General features: G+C 31.5%; 1 protein-coding gene across 3 annotated transcripts in view; it reads left to right on the forward strand.

Annotated features, from left to right (window-relative positions):
* The window catches only part of LOC136829368 (uncharacterized), a 489,602-nt gene that overhangs the window by 395,128 nt on the left and 80,011 nt on the right, over positions 1-14,463 (forward strand). For all 3 annotated transcript variants that reach the window (XR_010850369.1, XM_067087816.1, XM_067087817.1), the window contains one exon: positions 1,592-1,770. The gene's annotated coding sequence lies outside the window, so the exon portion shown is untranslated. The remainder of the gene's footprint in view (positions 1-1,591; positions 1,771-14,463) is intronic.

Genomic DNA, 14,463 nt, shown 5'->3' on the forward strand with positions numbered 1-14,463 from the left:
TCCCTGTAGACCGAGGTGAGGGTCACCCATATGGTTTCGTGTATGGGCACTAAGGTAAAGAGGCTCTGCATCCAACAATGGAATGAAACCCTTGGGACAGCATGGTGTGAACCCTGTTGAGAAACTTTACGGACGATGCAACTCAAAGTACACGGGGGCATATGGTGTCAGAATTTTATTCAGTGTTTTACTAGATGGTGAGTCGGTGTCAGGCACTGGCTGAGTATGGGGCAACACCTATTGTAACCCTGACTACCAGCTTTCTGTCACCGAACATGCCTTACTCCAGATGGGGTTGAATTGCCACGTCTTGAAGAAGCCAAATCCTGATGCTAAACTTGAAAAAATTGAGGTCCTCCTTCATTCTAGCTTTGCCCTGGAATATTGTGGCCTCATCAGCAGCGCTGACAAGTTTCAGCATCTGGTAGCAAGTTCTGATGGCATGTGGTTCATATTGCATCTTCCTCATGACCAGAGGAATGTGAGAAAGAGAATACATTACAATCAGGTTAAAGTAAACAAAACAGTTCTCTTCGTCTTTATTAGGCAAGAGGAGTACCTCAAGAACCTCAACAACATAATTAGGGATCAATCCAAGTTTTGCACTATTATGCGGAATCCTGTCAATGAGATCATGCGGGAAGGAAACCACATCATTGGGGACTATAAAGTTGATTAGTAAGATGAATGAATGTTATGGAAGTCTTATCTATTTTATTGTATTGGTGTAAAGACACATGCGGTTGTAAAAACTGATAAAACTGATTTTCATATCCATCCAACACCATTACATGCTGTAATAATGTAAGAGACCTAGTTGGTATGAATTTCAAAAGAAGTGTATAAAATCATATTAAAGATTTACCATTTATGTTGTAAATATTATATGGTTTGTACTGACAGGTTATCCTGAAGGATGAGTATGTTATCGTTAATGTTTTCTACTCCTCTACTATTCCTCTTGTGATTGTAAACTGAGTATAAAGGTGAATGTCTGAATCGTATCTGCTTTATGTTTCTCTAAAATTATAACTCTTGCTATAATAATTAATTTAAATGTCAGCGCTTAGAAATGCATTTCATTTGTAGTTGGTAGGTGGTTAATAATGCCCTTTATGTGCCATCAGGTAACTCTGTGAAGCTTTTAACCTAATTTCAGAACACTCCTCAAAATACTATTAGCATCTAGAAAATTTCTTTAATTGTGCTGTCAATTTTTGTCGTATGTTCTCAGATTTAGAAATAAATTATATTACCTCAAAATGGGTAACATATACCTTTGTTCATATTTCTATGGTAATGGACTCTAATCATCGGTTATGAAATATAAAGTTCTTGGGTCATTTACTTTATTTCTATGAGTTAGTCCTTAGGCCTAATTCTTTAATGAACTTGCAATACAATCTGGGTTATTACACGTATTCATTTTTCTAAAATTATGGTTGTCTGTTGACATACTCTTCTCTTGTCCTGAAATTATTTTTTACACGAATTTGTTACGGTAGATAATATTCGTAACTAGTTAAGGGTTGTTTATTTACACTGAGATTATACTCGTAAAGCCACCTGGCTAATTTGCTTTCCTCTCCAGGTACATTTCTTTGGACGTCTACCTTGGACGACAAAGATTCGCACCTGAAGATCAGTTGATATACCTGATCAGTTTCACTCCCAAAGTGTTTCCACTGATGGGTTGTGATAGACGTCTACAAACGCGGCAGGAGGACATAGCATCGTCAAGATTTTAATCACACTTTCCAGTATCAGTTTGTGAGTAATATATATTTTCATGAACAAACCTTTGTCAGCTTTCATAAACAACAACAACAACAACGAAAGTGCCATTCCATTATGTATCACATGATACCTTACTCATCTGTTTTAATTAGCTCTCAGTTCAGTTCTCCGTGTTTATTTTCGCTTTAACAATAGAACTTCAAATACGAATTTACACGGCTTTCAAGTTCATAAATATTACTTTTTGAATGTTGTACCTCCTCAGGTATATATGTTGCTATTTGTAATATAAGTTTCTGTCAGAGTTCTTTAGTTGTTATACCATTAATAATCATACTTATTAGCACTCATTTCTCAACATCATTTTGAATGTTTTTCCTTTTGAGTATTTAAGTCAGTGTCGTGTCATGGATTATCGTTGATGTTTATCATATTCCATTGCGTGTCAGTATTTTACACTTGTCATATAGTTATTCTGTTATAATATAAAGTAAGCTGTTTCTCTCATCCCATGGTTTATTTATCAATGGCAAACAAATTTTATACTTTAACTGTTTTGTTGCTAGTTTTCTTTAATGGTATATTGAATTTGCTTTCGATATTCATTTTAAGAAATGTTCGCCCTGTAAAAACCTAGTGTAGTAATACGCATTTACATGCACAAGCAGAAATGATATAGAATACACTCAAACGTACAGACGCAGACTCACACACACATATATATATATATATATATATATATATATATATATATATATATATATATATATATATATATATATATATATATATATATATATATATATATATATATATATATATATATATATATATATATATATATATATATATATATATATATATATATATATATATATATATATATATATATATATATATATACACACACAGTATTTACAGTATATATATATATATATATATATATATATATATATATATATATATATATATATATACATACACACATACATACACGCACATATATGTGTGTATGTGTGGATGAAAAATAAAAAGAAATTTTCACTCTTTTCGTAGGGAGAATATATACTTTAAAACCTACGGTAGTCAGCAGCCGAATTACTGGGGCCAATACAAACCTCGAAAGGATAAAAAAATACTGACTACGTTTCATTTTCTAGTAACATTATGGCCAACATTTCCTGATTTCATACAAAAATCGTTTGATTTCTCTCACTTACTCAAGTCACGGCGAGTTCAGTCTAGTCATGATTACGTGATGCGCTGTTTCATTGCTTAATCATCAAAGGTGCTTATAGCTTTAAAGAGTCTGTCCATATTATATATATATATATATATATATATATATATATATATATATATATATATATATATATATATATATATATATAATGTGTGTATAGTGTGTGTGTTTGTGTTTATATATGTGTATATTTATATACATATGTATACACACACATATACTGTATACTGTATATACTGTATATGTATATATGCTTTTGGGGGATAGCTTTTCTCTTATTCAGTTTCCGTCAAAAGCTGTTGCTTTAGTGGTGTCAATGAGTTCCTTGAAAGAATAATATACATTTATACACATATACATATACATATACATATATATATATATATATATATATATATATATATATATATATATATATATATATATATATATATATATATTATATAGAGTATCTAGCGAAACACTTCGGTTTTTTCTTGAATATAGGATGTAACTTGTGCACATTCACGCCATTAAGTATTAATCGCAAGCTCGAGCGTTTCGAGATGGCTGAGCTGATTATGCCGGTGGGGATTGAGGGGAGATATAAGCTTATATAAAGCAGTTAGGGAAGAGGGTTGTGAAGGAAGATGGCGATATCCCTTAATCTTTTATATGGAGAGCAAATAAAAGGAATATCTTCTCATTCAAGATTTGTTTCGTGCAGTTCCAGAAGATTAAATATCAGCACTGTTTTTCGTTCCTCGGTAACTTCAAAGAGGGAACGAAGTGTTTAACTGTTCAATAATCCTTTAGACAGGCAATTTCTAATGCAATTTGTATGAACCTTGAAAGATGCTGCTCTTGCTGGAAACGATTAGTTTGCTTGTATTTCGCCAGTTGCCAAATTTGAATACCGGGGCATGGATGACAGAAGATTTTCTCAGACTGATTTTATTGCTGACAAGTTCAAGCAGAAGATTTGTAAGAATAAATGCAATTGTTTTTTAATGACGTTGAACTTGGTCAGCATGTAGGTTATATTGAGATGACCGACAGCTTCTTTATTTCCTAAATTCTTTCACCTTTTCTTTAGTTTTCTGAGATGACATGTAATTACTTATAAAGAGAAAGCCTGTCTCTTTGACAATTGAACTTGCGGTCACTATCAGCTAGTTATTTCACAATAAGATAAAGCGTTGTTGAGTATCAGCTAGTTATTTCGCAATAGGATAAAGCGTTGTTGAGCATAAGAGAAGTACGTAATGCTAGCAATAATAAGAAGGGCTGTAAATCCTGGTTAGAACGTATTCAGTAAAAAAAATATTATATATTCTTAATCCATGAATGACACTGGAAATTTCGATCATTTAAATAACGCTTATACCAGTAATTTATTACGAATGAACAATTCTCAAAATTGAAAGAAAAGGAGAATATGATTAGTAGAAAGAAAATATGGAGATAATTTAGAAATTTTGGTGTAGAAGATTATTAATTATTTTGAAAATGGCTGAAGATTTAAAATTAAAAAAGGAGGCTATTTTAGAATAACTACACGGTGAAAGTCACTGGTTTGGTGTAAAAGTGGCCCTGAGGCCAGGATGAATTACATCTTGATCTCTATTATATTTGTTGATGGTGATGGGAGAAGTCACAGAAATGATAGTAAATGTAAGTGAAAAATTTAGGCTCTGAAAATGGGTTGTTGGTTGAGTATGGATGGATGGATGCAAAAAAAAAAAAATAAATAAAACAAAACCTACTCAGGATTCCTTTCATACATACCAAACTGGCCACCATTGGCACTTACTTGCTCAACTTATCTGTGATTCATCTCTTCTTTTGCTCTGCTATTGTCCATTGCACACACACACACACACACACACACACACACATATATATATATATATATATATATATATATATATATATATATATATATATATATATATATATATATATATATATATATATATATATATATATATATATATATATATATATATATATATATATATATATATATATATATATATATATATATATATATATATATATATATATATGTTTATATATATATATATATATGTTTGTGTGAATGAAATGAACACTTTAAAATAATAAAATAATGTGATTGCTTCTGATTTAGAGTTGCTGAAACGCAAGGACTTATAGTATATTATGATAAAGAAAGGCAATAAACAAGAAGGTGAGCTAAACGGAGCTAATGCACAAATAAAAGTCATCTGTTCTTATTCTTTACTATGGGTAAAATATACAGCTAAACATTAGTTAAGTTAATTTTTTTTCTTAAAGTTTTTATTTGCTAAATGATTCACAATACATTACAGCAAATCTTTAAGTACATACATTTATCTACGATACAATGCTTTCAATCTTTAATACATTCTTTGTGAAATGCTTAAATATTTGTCTTTTAAAATTGAATTGGTATCTCTTTCGTTCCGGAAAATGGAAGCTTCTATTTTATTCATAATCAAACGTTCATGTACATTCTTGTCTTAGAATAACCATATATTTACAATATAATACGAAAAAATTAAGTTACTGTGCTTATTTGTCTCTTAATTCATCAATCTTTTCCCTCAACATATGAAATTCTACTTCAGTCACGTTTAAGGAATAAATAGAAAATAAAATGCAACCCAAATTGCAACATGAAATTGCTGCTGTGTAAACAAACCCAGTGCTGAGTAAATATTGTTCTTCCTTCTTATGAAAGGAAAGCAAAACATTATCAAAATGAGTTAGACTTTGTTTACATTACATTAAATATATATGTAACTATCAACTCGGTATTATTGTGATAATATAAAATTGTTTATCCAACTCCTCATGAACAGTTGGGCTTACGAGTCAAGCATTTTCTATTTAATATAGTGCTTTTCCATGAATGAAAGATGCCGGTCTTAACTCAAAGAATGTAAATATATTGAATTGCTTTACATACGCTTGCTCAGAGAATGCATCATTTACCTTTACTTATTTTTTTTTTCTTAGGGCCGATTACAGCAGATAAGTTATTTGGATTTAAAGCCTTGTTCTCTACGTAATAGTTCTTCGTTTCATAACTGCTTTTTTTTGTTTTACTTCTTCCAGCTTTATTGTGCTAGAAATGTCGATACACATTCATGTGCAAAAGTGTGTATATACACAGGCTTTACATGCATATTCATTAGACGTTCAAGAAAACGACAAGAACAAATGATGATGACATCTCTCTTCAAGCCATGTAAATTCGCTGTCAGTCTTTCTGTTCATTACCCAGCAGTATAACTGAATTTTAATCTGCAAGTCTCTGCTGAATTTTGGCAATTTTTGACCATTTCTGCCATATTTTGGCAACTTCATGCCGAAATTTGTCAAAATAAGCAAATTCTGATCAAGACCAAAACTGGACAGCTGAATGTGATGACTTTTTCCTATAGAGCTAAGAAAATCCATTGTAACCTGGGTTCTCTTCAGTTCGCGAACAAAATGTTTTGCAAGAAAAATAATTGGTTTTGCTAAAGATGCACATGACAGAATCCAAAAAATATTTTCTTGTTTCCTTACTTTTTGCTTTGCAACACGTTTCAGTTTTATCTCTTGTCACTTGGTCTATGTCTAAAATTGCATTTTTTGTATATAGGAAAATTCTGTGCCTATTGGCATGGGTTTCAAATTGCGTTTTTAAAAAAAAAAAACAATTCTTATGCCAATCACCACTCAAGAACCACCAAAGACAACCTTCTTTACCTATGTTCCTCATTATAATTATCATAAATACAGCAGGTTTTCATTAAGACAAAGAAGCTTTTCTCCAACAAATTATGTTAAAAGACTTGTATTTAAAAACTCAACTATCAAATCTTGGATTTAGAAAAATAGACTTTAATTTGAATATAAACCTCTTGTGGTCTAATTAACTAGATGAAATTACACACAATGCCAGGTAATGCGTTTACATATTGCACGCTGCTGGAAGACGGAGAAACATGCGGAAACAGAAAATTCTGATCTATTTAAAAGTCTTCTGTTATCATCCGTACTACCTACGTTTTACTGAAATACGGTCAATAATCTTTTGTACTTTTTATTTTTTCAAGTGAAGTCAACATCTTAGACTCTATAAACTTTAGTTCAAGTTACAAGCTATGTAAAATTAAACTAACTTGTTTGGGCATGAATAGACAAGTTAAACAAGACTATTTTCGAATATGTATGTACGTCTAAATTTATAGTAAGTAGTATCCTCATTGTTATATTATTGAACTTAAGAAAATTATACCGATTTCAACTATAGGACTCCATTTCATTTTCAAACCTAGCGGAATGAGGTATTCACGATACAGTAATGTTCGAGTGATACATTTATCGGCCACACATGCATCATCAGGTTTCTGTAAAATTAACAAAACTAGTGACAAAAGATCACACACACAAAAAAAAAACAGAAAACATAAATTTGACTGAAAAATCTCTACTTGACACTGCATTTATTTTTATTTGCGCCCTGTCCACTCATTTGGATCTCTCTCTCCCTGACTATCTTTTCCTCATATCTCATAAACAGGTTTCTATTCAGTTACCTCGCCTCCTTGCCTTCCGGTGTAATCAAGACGATTTTCAGAATCTTCCCAAATGTACCCTGAGTCTAAAATATCTTTACGTCTTCATCACTGGACATTTATGATGCATATTTGATAATAACAGCAAATTGCCATACCATCCGTATAACAGTACTGATTGTACAGGACTGATATTTGATCGTAGTTTCGTTTTCAGTATGTTTCATTCCCAAACCTTATGTCGCTTAGCCATTTATGATTAGCTTTTTTTTTTTTCTATTAGATTTCACCAGTCACTAACCCCAAAGAGCATGCACTGAATATCACTATTCTTAATTTTTCTTTTCTATCTAGTGTTTTTTCTTACTTTTGGACATGTATTTTTCAGATTTTGTCCTACAACGTCATGAATCGCGACCTTAGAAAAAATAATATTACTTCAAATCATTATGAATTGCCAAAAACAAGGTTGTTGTTTAACTGACCGGCCCAGGATGCGTTAGCTTGATCTGATTTTCCAAAAGATGAACAGATATTCATTAAAATGGACATCACATTCGGATACCCAAAATCGGCTCCTTTGTAACTGTTAAGAAAGAGAGATCATAAGAAAATCTAAACTCCTGTGTTTGTACAAGTCATGGTATTTTTTCTCTTTCATCTATAAACTAGACGTACTCTCTTTATATTTTGGAAAAGAAGCAGCAGTATATATAGTGAACTTGTGAATTTCTTTTATAAATTGATTTCATTTCCAAAGTTCTCTTTTATAAAAAAAAATCCATATATTTTCCAGAAAAAATTATCATGCTCCTACGGTCAGTTATTTCTCATACGATATTTAAGAGCGGAAAACGGTGAATTATAAATAAAAACGTAATTCGAAAAATTCAACTGAATATTTGATGACATGGATGTACGTGCTACTTTTTGGAATGAAAATAAATGCTTTCTTATATTAATGGAACCACAAGAATATTATCTTGAATGAAACTGGAATATGGATGTATTTGTTTATTGCAACATTATCTGCATTTTTGATACTTATAAATATATAACAAAACAAAAAATGCTTTCACGTTGCTGTAATGAAAAGACTTGTTTTCCCAAAATGTTCCCATCTGGAGTTCATCAGGAAATGTTTTACTAAAATACTCCTTTTAGTGTACCACGGAGAAGATTTGCTAAATATTTAATGTGCTCTTCGCAGGAAAGGTGAAGAAAAGTAAAGAATTAAGGAATACAGACCAGCAAGCATTTCTTGGCTACATTTTCCAGTGCTGCAATCTTTTCCTTTTCCCCCTTTTTTCCTCCTCTTGCTTCTAGTTGTGTCATGTGAATTATCCAGGCTGTTGCCTCCAGTGTATTTACTCACCCAGGCTCGGCTCTGCTTACTTCCTTTGAGACTCTTAAAACTGCACATCCATTTTACACAATGAGTTCCTCTCACAATGAGCCTTTCAAACCTCTCACTTAGTCATACGCTGAGAGCTTTTAACAACCTCCATTCTTAAAAAAAAAAAAAAAAAAAAAACATATCGTCCAAGATGGAACTGTCATATTATTTTATGATTTTATTAATTTGATATATCACCTGGAAAACCTGTAATATTGTAATTCCCTGTGATAGTATACTGTGCAGCTCTCTTCAAAAATTCGGACGGAAAGTACATTCAATTTCGAACATTGCTGTGTAATATTAGATTTTTTTCTTCTAAGTTCATAAACATAAATAGTTTTGTGAATTTACAGCTGCAATTTTTCCATTTGCTGAAATAAAATTGAAAAGGCAGTTATTATTTAAACAGTTTATAGTATTAGGGTAAAGGTCTATGCATAACATGGTTCTTTTAACTAAGAAAGTTATCTTGTAAGAACTGCTCAAGACTGATTTTGTTGTATAATCAAATTTAAAAAAAAGTTTGTTTAACGCAGTTCCATTAAGTAAAAAACACTAACATGCCTAGGCTTAGGGCCAAAATCTTGACATTTAACAAAATGTTTAACCTATATAGATGAACATTTGTGGGTAAACCACCATATCTGAAATGATTAACGAAAGGTATACAATTCAAGTAATTTTACCCTTTTAAGAACATACAGAGTCTTGCAATAAGTATTTTCAAGATCATGCGGTTGTCACACAATCATCTTGTCTTGTCAGGCTGTAATTTCTCAAGGCAACACCCACCTCTTGATATCGGCGGATGCATTTTAGTAACTATTTTCGTTATTAATTTTTTCCAAGGATCAAACCGTTAAAAGTGGTTAGAGTTTTGTTGTAATTAACGCATTATAATGAAATTATGAGTTTTTCGTCCATTTTGATTAAAGCAAATGGAATGTTAGTATTTGAACCTGAGTCTGAAAAAGATATTGTTAGCTACATCGGCGCTCAATAAACGAAAGTTTGAGAAAAGTTCTGTAAATGTTTTTACGGAAATTTGGGTAAATTTATTATTTTCTTACAGTTTCGAGATGTAAGATAAATTAGTGCTTTTTTGATTTTGTAAATCATAAGGCACTTATTTATAAACTTCATGTACATTAATAATCGCACGTTTTTAGGTAAATACTGTAAACTGTGAAATTCGTGGAATTTACCTAAAAACATGATATCAATCATAGCAGGGTATTCGCTTTATACCATTACGATGTAGAATGAAGAGAGAGAGAGAGAGAGAGAGAGAGAGAGAGAGAGAGAGAGAGAGAGAGAGAGAGAGACCATAATCATAAGATATTTCTGAAATCTCTGACAGAAATACAAAATTAAAATTTCAATGTTTCGAGTCTTCTTTTATTATTTAAAGTCAGCTCTCTCACTGGATTTGTTATCTTTTTCAAACTTTCTTTCAAAAAATTCTCAACCAAAATCTTTATTCTTGTTGGAATCTTCAAGTACTGTGATGTTCGTGTCATTCTTTCTATTTTGTGAAAACGTTTTTTTTTCGAGTAATATGATAAAGCTGGGACGGAAGAAAATTTTAACTTATGTAAAATGAATATTTACTTTTCATTTTAGCTAATCAGATTATATTTCATTTGAGTGAGAAATAACAGTCAGTACTTATATCTTAACTGCAATAGTCAAAGAGATGATTTGTGTTCGAAGTGGCTGAACACATGTACATTTTGTTTTGAAGAACCCTGCCCTCTTCTTTTTTTTTTTTTTTTTTTTACGGGAAGGTACAAAAATGATAGCATAATTTTTTCCATGATGAGAATATATATATATAAAAAACGGTTTATTGGCACTCAGAAAAGTGTGTGATCCAGGACCTAGTATGTAATTTAAATTTTTCTGGTAATTTTGAATTCTAAAATGATTGGCAGTCTGAAAAAATGTGTGGAATAATCGTTCAATTTCTGTTTAATTAATGTGAATAATGATACTGAATTCTCTATTATGTACCTTGCTCTCGGAAAATATTTCCTCTTTTTCAAATTTCATGAAGAATTTACAAGTAAATTTAATATTGTCATATATTTCACTGAAATTTCACCGATTATTTTGCTTTTTAAAACTGCAAAGTCAATCCTAAATATATCTTACATTTTCTAAAAGGTGTAAGCCTAACTTTAGTTTCATTTATTGTTAATTTTTTTTTTGTGCGATACTCTCAATACGGAAGATAAGCATTAGATAATGGGCAGGCTTAATGGGAAAATTTACCGAGTGATATTGCTTTATAAGAGGAATTAGTGGAAAAGATATCACCACTCAAATATACTCAAGAAAGGGAAAACATTTCAATAAACAGAAATTCCCCAGCTTAACATCGTCAATATTTTAGAAGTAAACCAAGTGCTTTTGGAACAAAGAAGAAAAAAGTGAATTTCAGTGAAAGGGATTTCCTGTACCTGCTGAATAAAACACCCAGATTAAGTTTCTCGCTGATAAAAACATGATATTTTTGTCAGAAAGGGGCCCCCTCCCACATCCTCCTAGGTAGTTCCCTGGCATGCTCTTTTAGATTTAGAGGAATTTTTTAACGAAGATTTGGGAACCATCGCTCTATAGTCTGTTTATTTCATTTTAAGTATTTATTATTGGTGCCTATAGCATTCAAGCTTCTTTTATATTCCTGATTAGCCGTTGTACTCGGTACTGATTACGGTAATACTTTGAAGCCTATATATTGCCTTTAACACTACACCGCATTAGTGGCTGCTCCAGGGCAAAGACTCTCATTGGTAAATTATAATCCAGTTTTATTTTAACTAGCCGACTAAACAGTTAGTTACAAATAGCTTCAATGATGCCAGGGTCGGATGCATACCATCATCTCCAATAAAGCAGACTTTAAAGAGTTATATTCATTGGTTGATACACACAGGGAAAGATGTTAATTTAGAATCTTGTTTCTATATTTATTCAAAGTCTCGTCAACAGTAGCGAGCTGAGTGTAGTGTGACAGAATACTCAAAACAAGTTGGATACCCACAAAGTTAAGGGTTATAATGAATATGAACGAAACTATGGGAGACTGACGCCACAAATGGAAACAAACAACAAAGCAGACAAATTAAACAAATAACAATACATATATATATATTGGATATTATTATATGATATATATATATATAATATATATATATGTAATTCCTGTGTGTGTGTGTGCTGTGTGTGTGTGTGTGTGTGTGTCAGTTTCGATTGTGGTCACCTTCTTTTTTCAATAACATTGTCAAAAATGGTTTTGGGAATTACTCATTCTGTCATCCAATGGAATATTCTCCCCTTGCAATATTTTCAGCTTGCTCCATTTATTGTTCTGTTGTTGACCTAAATGTCCCTTTGATAACTCAGTCGCTCAGCCACCCACGATTCCCTTTTAGGGTTAATAATTGTCTCTATGGCTTTCAACCTCTGTAATGTAAAAATGTAAGTTTAAGCATTTTTTCTTAGTGCCAAGTGCCAGGTATATGCGTAGATGCCATTTTTAGATATGATGAGATATTAATATATTGTGGTACTGTCTTGTCATATATATATATATATATATATATATATATATATATATATATATATATATATATATATATATATATATATATATATATATTTTTTCAGCTGGCATTTGTACAAACTGAAAAGTATGGAAGAATACAATGAAAATGAAATTATTCATTGCTTATTTCCAATCCGCCACATTGCCTTTCAAATGCTCTATCTTCGACAGATCTACAATCGTTTCCAGCTTTCTTTCTTAAAACTCTCCTCCAAATAGGTCTGGGTCTTCCAACTCTTCCGACGCCCACAGGAGCGCAGCTGACGCTATTATCCCAGGGACTGTGCAAAACGTTAAGATTCAAGTGATACCGCAAGGGAAATTATATAAGCTTTATATTCAGGTGAGATATTAAAGAAGGGGAAGTAGAGATGGTTTGGACATGCCCTTGGCACAATCCCTTTTTTCCTCATATGTGATATGAATTAATCAGTGTTCCATAGCCTCCAGCAGCTCTTGCTAATAAAAAAAAAAAAAAAAACAGAACATAAAAAAAACCGGAGGTGAAATATTAACTAATTTTTTCAGAATATGTAAAAATTAATTTAAAGTCAAGCTATCATTTGAAACATGATATTACCATTTGAAATCTATTAAATGATTCATTTCACCTATTTTATGTATCATAAACGATTTAGAGAGGAGTGGCTGCCTATATCAGGTCAGTTAATTAAAAGAGTATATATTTATATCTATCTATCTATCTATCTATCTATCTATCTATATATATATATATATATATATATATATATATATATATATATATATATATATATATATATATATTATATAATAGACTCCCAAGTAAAAAAGAAAGGCAAGGAATTTCAGGAAACAGTGAATGACATGAAGTGCTGAGCCAACAAAATTACACAACGACCATAAAAAGGGGACCTTTGATTTTGGGTTATTGATGATCTTATGAAGCTGAGAGGCAATGAAGATATATTTTAATTGGTGGTGTCTTAGAGGGATACACTTAATTTGAAGTCTGCGAATATCGCTTGCAACATTACATATTTTACTCAGTGCAGCATTCGTAAATGCTAACAAACACAACAACAAAGTATACGTAGATATACGCAGAGAGACGGGCAAAATCTAACAGAAATAAAAGGGCCAAAGAAAGTGATATGATATAAAGTAACTTAAACAAAAAAAATATTGTATAGAGGAGTTCGAAAGTAATATATGCAAAATAAAAAAAAACAATGAATTTACGTATAACTGAAATGAATACAGTTAAGAAGTAAGATTTGTATTATTAAATTGGTAAAATATATTTCATTCAAATTCTTCCAAAGTATAGCCATGTTTGATGAAAATTAACATCATTACAGTGATTGAAAAAACTTCATAAATTCACCCATTAACTTTAATAGCATCACAGATGGCATATTTTTCTAACTTACGAATAACTTATCAAAATATCAAAACGTAATTTAAAGTCTGTAAGGTATGTTCCTTTGCGCTGTTCTCCTTATCTGAAGAAGCATATTGAGGGGCCCCTAGTTTATGGTTCGAGGAGTTACTTCTCAATTATTGATCGAACAATCCTTGGGCAACTTGGTACCTTCGTTTTGTAGCATAATGGAAGGGTTCTCGGTGCAGCGATGCTGAAAGTTGGAGTGGCATGCGAGGCCTCCTTTTTGACTCATTTTTAATTTATGTGATATAAACTTATAAATTTTTGATTCTGTATAAGTTTTACGTAATTATAATGTACGTTGGCATTTGCTTGAATGAATTAATTTAATGGCGATGAAACTCTATGACGATAGGTCGAATAACCTGGCTGAGAGAGAGAGAGAGAGAGAGAGAGAGAGAGAGAGAGAGAGAGAGAGAGAGAGAGAGAGATTACATATTTGTTTTTAATGAATAAGGTGCTTATATTTGCGTGCTTTCTTTTCTGTAATTAGTG

The sequence above is a fragment of the Macrobrachium rosenbergii genome, chromosome 44 (genome assembly GCF_040412425.1).
Source record: "Macrobrachium rosenbergii isolate ZJJX-2024 chromosome 44, ASM4041242v1, whole genome shotgun sequence".
Taxonomy (NCBI): Eukaryota; Metazoa; Arthropoda; class Malacostraca; order Decapoda; family Palaemonidae; genus Macrobrachium; species Macrobrachium rosenbergii.